This window comes from Microcaecilia unicolor, chromosome 7, assembly GCF_901765095.1.
Source record: "Microcaecilia unicolor chromosome 7, aMicUni1.1, whole genome shotgun sequence".
Lineage (NCBI taxonomy): Eukaryota > Metazoa > Chordata > Amphibia > Gymnophiona > Siphonopidae > Microcaecilia > Microcaecilia unicolor.
The window spans coordinates 111,765,829-111,773,739 of record NC_044037.1 but is presented as its reverse complement, the minus strand read 5'-3'; positions in this window follow the sequence as shown (position 1 = coordinate 111,773,739).

The window sequence follows — 7,911 nt, the reverse complement described above, 5'->3', positions numbered from 1 at the left end:
GAGATCGGCCGGCCGCAGCGACCACACTTTTTAAATCCACTCGGGACCTTCGAGGACATCGACGGAAAAATCGCGTCGGCGAAGTCAAAGTCGGCAATGGTGGCTAAAATCACACCACGAAAACTGAAACCGACCGAGCGGCCACTAGGCCGCAACGAGGCGTCCCCGCTAGAAAGCGAGGGAAAAGAAGGAGCGCGTGCTCCACACGCGCAAAATTCTTTTTTTTTTTTTTTTTTTTTTTTTTTTTTTAATAAAAGAGAAAGAAGAAGAAGAAGAGGCCGAACAGGCCAAAAGCGACGATCCGCGTAAACGCGGTCGAAAAAAATCCGGCGGCTGAAACGAGAGAGAGGGGAAAACACAACTCTCTCAGTCGCGGAAAAAAAGTAACTGGCGGGAGCGGTCGCGCACGGGCGGGAAGACGGCCGCGCATGCGCGGTGGGCGTGCCCTGCGTGTCGACCGTCCCGCGAAGCTTATTTCCGGTTGGTGGGGGCTGCCGCGGACGTCACCCAGTCGTGAGAACAAGCAGCCTGCTTGTCCTCGGAGAACTTCAGAGTACACTCTCATGGCTCTTCCTCCACCCCCATCCCGCTCTCTGTTGGAGTTCCTCAAGGATCTGTCCTTGGACCCCTTCTTTTTTCAATCTACACCTCTTCCCTGGGCTCGCTAATTTCATCTCATGGTTTCCAGTATCATCTTTATGCTGATGACACCCAGCTTTATCTCTCCACACCAGACATCACTGCGAAAACCCAGACCAAAATATCGGCCTGCTTGTCCGACATTGCTGCCTGGATGTCCAACCGCCAACTGAAGCTGAACATGGCCAAGACCGAGCTTATTGTCTTCCCACCCAAACCCACTTCTCCTCTCCCTCCTCTCTCTCAGTTGACAACACCCTCATCATCCCTGTCTCATCTGCCCGCAGCCTTGGAGTCATCTTCGACTCCTCCCTCTTCTTCTCTGCACATATCCAGCAGATAGCCAAGACCTCTCGCTTCTTCCTCTACAACATTAGCAAAATTCGCCCTTTCCTTTCTGAGCACACCACCCGAACTCTCGTCCACTCTCTCATTACCTCTCGCCTTGACTACTGCAACCTACTCCTCACTGGCCTCCCACTTTGCCACCTATCCCCCCTTCAGTCCGTTCAGAACTCTGCTGCACGTCTTATCTTCCGCCTGGACCGATATACTCACATCACCCCTCTCCTCAAATCACTTCACTGGCTTCCGATCAGGTACCGCATACAGTTCAAGCTTCTCCTTCTAACCTACAAATGCACTCGATCTCTAGCCCCTCCTTACCTCTCTACCTTCATCTCCCCTTACGGTCCCACCCGTAACCTCTGCTCTCAAGACAAATCCCTCCTGTCGGTACCCTTCTCCACCACCGCCAACTCCAGGCTCCGCCCTTTCTGCCTCGCCTCACCCCATGCTTGGAATAAACTCCCTGAGCCCATACGCCAGGCCCCCTCCCTGCCTATCTTCAAATCCTTGCTCAAAGCCCATCTCTTCAATGTCGCCTTTGGCACCTAACCACTATTCAAGAAATCTAGACTGCCCCAACTTGTCATTTCATCCTTTAGATTGTAAGCTCCTTTGAGCAGGGACTGTCCTTTTTTGTTAAACTGTACAGCGCTGCGTAACCCTAGTAGCGCTATAGAAATGCCAAGTAGTAGTAGTAGTAGGTGGACTTTTGCTTGTTTTGTTGCAGTATTTGACATTTAAAAAGAATCATGAATATATATATGTGTGTGTGTGTTTAAAATTCCTGTTTCCTCAATAATTATGGAGTGCTGGATATAGGGCTGCAAGGACAGACTCAGCTGACTGGGTTTAATTCTGTATGCAGATGGGATAAGAGAAAAAGCCAATGCAGACTCCTTCGTGCTCTGTGGTTGGTAACAGCTGCAGAGTCCTGCAGTGGTAAAATAAATCCTTGGTATCCTCTCCTCCTGCCCTCCCTCCTTTCTCCCTGATACACACATATCTCTGCTATGCTACACCAGACACCAGAGGCAGTCCTGAATCTATGGGCCAGGTCTGCCACCTTGTGCAGAACTAGAGGACAAAATAATATAGGCAGCAAAAAAAAAAATGTAATGGTTCACACATACAGTCTGTTTGAAAGAGAATGAAGGAGGCCTTAAAAAACCCACACACACGCACTGGCACTGCTAATGTAATAACAGTGTTGAAAATTTAATGCTGTCAGTATTATACTAACTTCTTTCTGAGCATTATTAATAAGAGCAATCAATTTAGCTTAAAATATGAAATGGAATTTTGAAACCAGGAGTGAGAAACTTTCTCAGTTTTGCTCCAGCACATAAAGATCTTCTTGGTTTTGCTCTGTTGCATTTCTTATTGCAAACACTGGAATGAGCTGCTGCTAACACTTCCCTACTGCTAGCTGATGACTAGGACCTCCACATGTAGCTAACTACAGCCCTACGGTCACAAACTATTTCATAGAAAATAATTCAGCAACTCTGGCTTTTACTGTTTTCTGTGGTTTTTTTCTGGGCTCATTAGGTGTCACAACAGAATTAAATCAATCTACACAAAACACATCGGGCAATTCTAGAACCAGGTATCAAAGTTAGGGGCCTAGACCGACGCAGCACACTGAGCACAAATTCTCTAATGGCATCTGGGTGCCCAGATTCCTTTATTGAAGTGATTCCCAAACCTGGCCCTGGGAGACAGATTTTCAGGATATCCACAATGATTATTCATGAGAGAGATTTGCATACACTGCTTCAACTGCATGCAAATCTCTCTCATGAATAATCATTGTTTTCTGAAAACCTGACCCACTTATTCCATGTCAATGCACATTTTAGAACTTTTCCTACATAAGCACACAACTCTGGAACACATTACTAAAAGCCTTGAAAATGACGCACGGTCTGGAACACATTACCAAAAGCCTTGAAAATGACGCACAAACTTCTGGAAATCAGTAAAAACTAGCCTATTCAAAAAGGCGTACCCTGCCGATCCAACCTAATGCCTGATCTCTGTGACACAACAAAATTCAACTATGTAATGGACATAACTCAATTCCTCCGCTGCACATTTCCCTAAATGTGACTTTGCTACATGAACTTTATCCTGCCATAATATCACTTTGTATTTGTTCTCTCCGGAGCCGGCAAACACCTTCCGGTACTATGTAAGCCACATTGAGCTTACAAATATGTTGGAAAATGTGGGATACAAATGCAACAAATAAATAAATAACTTACAGCATTTTCTAAGTTATGTGTGTAAATGGGAACCCCATCTATATAACCTTCATCTAACCTCCAGCTTCTATATAAGTGGCCAAAAGTTAGGCGCCAAATATTGAGAATGAATCCCAGATTCACATGCAAAATTAATAATTGAGCTGCAATTATTTAATAATTGGAGTTAACAAACACTTAATTGGCACTAATTATGATTTGTGTGTGTATCTGGCTGTGTGCTATCCTATATGTCGGCAGAAAGTTATTCAAAGTTGTTAAATCGCGAGAGGATTGTGAAAAATTACAAGAGGACCTTACGAGACTTGGAGACTGGGCGCCTAAATGGCAGATGATGTTTAACGTGAGCAAGTGCAAAGTGATGCATGTGGAAAAGAGGAACCTTGCATTAGTAGTAATGCAAGGTTCAACGTTAGGAATCACGGACCAAGAAAGGGATCTCGGCGTCGTTGTTGATGATACGTTGAAATCCTCTGCTCAGTGTGCTGCAGCAGCTAAGAAAGCAACTAGAATGTTAGGTATTATTAGGAAAGGAATGGAAAAGAAAAGTGAGGACGTTATAATGCCTTTGTATCGGTCCATGGTGTAATTGACTGGAGTGGACGTGAGCCTATCTAGTCCTTTGGTAAGTCCCTCTCCTAAATCAGCCAAGCAACTGGAAATACACGCAAAACCAGCCACAGCTGGTCAAAACGGTAAGCTTTGAGCATTGGCCCCTGAATTCCCTGGAGGGGCACAGTCCCACAATCTCCAATAAGCTTTTGATGGTTACATGCAGAAAGTAACACAGGGCAGGGTTCAACACTGTCGGCGTGTCTTCCAACACGTGGATTTAGGCAAGAGGTTAAAAATGGATACAGCGGGATCCTCGGGATCTTCCCGGATTGCATCAAAAAAACTTTTAAAACTTCATTTTTTTGGCAGTCCTTTAGATATGGGCATTTTACATCTGTTTGCCGAATTTTTTTTTGTTTTCTCTGTTGATTGTAGTTAATGCTGGAGGTTATTGATTATCCTCCCTGACCCTCCCATTTGCGCACAATCTCGTCCACCTTAAAAGGGGCGAGCCCCCGTACTGTCGTAAATTTGACTGGTTCCTCTCCAGAGGACGGTAACGTCACGTCACAGGGGGCGTGACCAGGGGGCGTGACTTAGCAGGATCTGTTTTCTCGGGGGTTGGATAAAAAAAGGGGCGAGCCCACCTGCTGCCGTGAATTTTACTGGTTCCTCTCAGCAGGAAGGTAACGTCACGTCACAGGGGGCGGGACTTAGCAGGATTTGTTTTTCTCTGAGGTTGAATAAAGCCAGTAGGCGGAACTTGCCTAGACTACACTGAGCATGCTGCCGTTTTAGTTCACCAAAACAATAGCAATTGACAACACTAGCAAAAGATTATTAGAAATAACGGACTGGTTATGCTTATGCGTGGTCCATCTGTATAGTCTAAACCTAATCCAGTTGGATACAGATGGCCAAATTTCATAGAGCTCCTGTTTCCTGATTGGTTCATCTTAATTGTTGTTGGAATCTGCCTTGGGAAGCCTGGTGTTATAAAGATGGAATAAAAAACTCTCCTTTAATTGGGGCACGTGGAATCGCATCTTCATCTCATCTGTCATGTAGACGTTGACATTTTAGATATACAAATGGATTATTCTATTTTAAGGCATATTTCAGGGACAAGTGGTTTTATAACTCAAAAGAAAAATCAATATTTTATTTCATGCAGATCTCTTTTGCTTACATATAACTAAATGAGCTAGAAGCCCCTAATGCAGTCCATAGGTTTTCTTATGTTCTGTTCTTGTCATGACTTATACTGTGCCAAAACAGAAATCTCTTATCTCTATCTGTTCGATAATTGTGAACAGTATTCACCCTAAAAGGTTGTTATGTGGCTATACAGGAGAAATTGTGATATTGAATAAAGCGAAAGATACATACCTGTAGCAGGTATTCTCCGAGGACAGTAGGCTGATTGTTCTCACATGTGGGTGATGTCCACGGCAGTCCCCTCCAACCAGAAGAGTTTCCCTAGCAAACTTCAAAAGTCTCGCGGGAGGTCCCGCGCGCGGGGCATGCCCACTGAGCATGTGCGGCCGTCTTCTCGCCCGTGCGTGACCGCTTCCGCTCAGTTAAGTGAATAGCAAAATTAGAGGAAGAAGTACAACTCCAAAGGGGAGGAGGGAGGGTTGGTGAGAGCAATCAGCTTGCTGTCCTTGGAGAATAACTGCTACAGGTATGTAACTTTCGCTTTCTCCGAGGACAAGCAGGCTGCTTGTTCTCACATGTGGGGTATGCCTAGCACCCAGGCTTACTCAAAACAACAAACATGGCCAATTGGGCCTCGCAACGGCAAGGACATAACAATAATTGACTTACGAAGAACAACTAACTGAGAGTGCAGCCTGAACAGGATAAAACAGAGCCTAGGGGGGTAGAGTTGGATTCTAAACCCCCGAACAGATTCTGCAGCACCGATTGCCCAAACTGACTGTCATGTCTGGTATCCTGCTGGAGGCAGTAATGAGATGTGATGTGAATGCCGGCCCTCTGATCCCAAATACACCAGGGTCCAGGTCTATTTCGCCCTCCTGAGCCAAATAAACTAGGATCCAGGTGGTTGGCTCTTCAGGTCGAAAATACACCTGGATCCTGCAGTTTGCGGCCCTTCTGATCAAAAATAGACCTGGATCTAGCTGAATGCCGGCCTTCTGGTCCCAAATACAGCAGGATCCAGCTCTATTTCACCCTTCTGAGCGAAATAAACAAGGATCTCAGTGTTTGTGGCCCTTGAGGTGGAAAATAGAGCTGGATCCTGCACTTGGCGGCCCTTCTGATCAAAACTAGACCATGATCTAGATGAATGCCTGCCCTCTGATCCCAAATACACCAGGATCCTGGTCTATTTCGCCCTTCTGATGAGAAATAGAGCTGAGTCTAGGTGTATGCTGCCCCTCAGACAATGAATACAGCTGGATTTAGGTGTGAGCAGCCCTTCCAGAAAATTTTACACATATGCAAACAGAGCTTCTGCTGTGTCTAGCAGGTACAGTAATTTTTAATTTAAAAATTTTATATGTTCATAGGAGAAGCTTTAAAATAAAATACAATTTTGTCAAATTTTAAAAAATGACACACATAGGCATTAAAACCTTTGCAAGTATTTTTATAGAGCACTCTCTTTATTGTCATCATAAAGAAAAAGGCAGGCATAGCCGCATTGAGCCTGCCATGAGTGGGAAAGCGCGGGGTATAAATGTAACAAAAAATAAAAATTAAAAAATTAAAAAATCTAGCGCTGCAATGTAAACCACGATGCAGCACTGGAAATAACAAAGCAGCTTCTGCAGTACTGACAAATATATTTTAAAAATAACCCTCCCCCCTTCACAGACCCTTGAAAATTCCACCAGCCCCCTACAACTCCTCTTAGATCTTCTTCCCTCCCCCTACCCTCCACCCCCATCCCCTTAAAAGAGAGAAGGCAAATCTACTTTGCTATTGTTTTTGACAAATGGATATGGCTGCTGCAGGGGGACTGGCTTCAACTTCATAGTCATACCGTCTCATGTGGACCAGATAAACTCATCCCATGTCCCCTCATTTAACCTCAAGGAGATAGCGATAAGAGATTTCATTTTGGCCCAGTATAAGTCATCTTAAGAACAAAATATAAGAAAACAAAAGGATTGCATAAGGAGCTTATACCCCATGTGGTTATGCTAGATCCAGGTCTATTTTCGACCTCAAGGGCCACAATCACTGGGATCCTTGTTTATTTCGCTCAGAAGGGCGAAATAGAGCTGGATCCTGCTGTATTTGGGACCAGAAGGCCGGCATTCAGCTAGATCCAGGTCTATTTTTGATGTCCAGGGTCGCTTACTGCAGGATCCAGCTCTATTTTCCACCTCAAGGGCCACAATCACTGGGATCCTTGTTTATTTCGCTCAGGAGCTCGTACGTGGATCCGGGAAGATCCTGAGGATCCTGCAGATCTGGCTTTTACCCCGTCCCGAGTTTCTGCTGTTTCTACCAGGTGCAATAATTTTTAATGCTGTTTTACTGATTTCAAAGTTTATGTTATATGATCATAGTGGAAGTTTTCAAATACATGACATTTCTGTCATAGAATACAATATTTCACACCCATAGGCATAAACATTTGCAAGTATTTTTAAAGAGAACTATCTTTATTGTCATCATAAATAAATAAAAAAAACCAGGCTTCTAGGCTCCAATAAAAACCGCAATACAGCATTGGAAATAACAAAACAGCTTCTGGAGCACTGACAAATACATTTTGAAAATAACCCTACCCCCTTCACAGACCCTCAAAAATTCCACCAGCCCCCACAGCTCCTCTTAGATCTTCTCCGCCCCCCCCCCCCCACCCATCCCCTATCAAGAGACAATGCAAATCTACTTTGCTATTGTTTTTGAGAAACAGAGATAGGTGCTTCAGGGGGAACGGTCTTCAACTTTATTGTCATACCTCATACCGTCTCCTGTGAACTAAGATAAACTCATGCCATGTCCCTTCATTTACTACTACTACTACTTATCATTTCTATAGCGCTACTAGACGTACGCAGCGCTGTACAGTTGAGCATGAAGAGACAGTCCCTGCTCGACAGATCTTACAAGCTAATCACCTCAA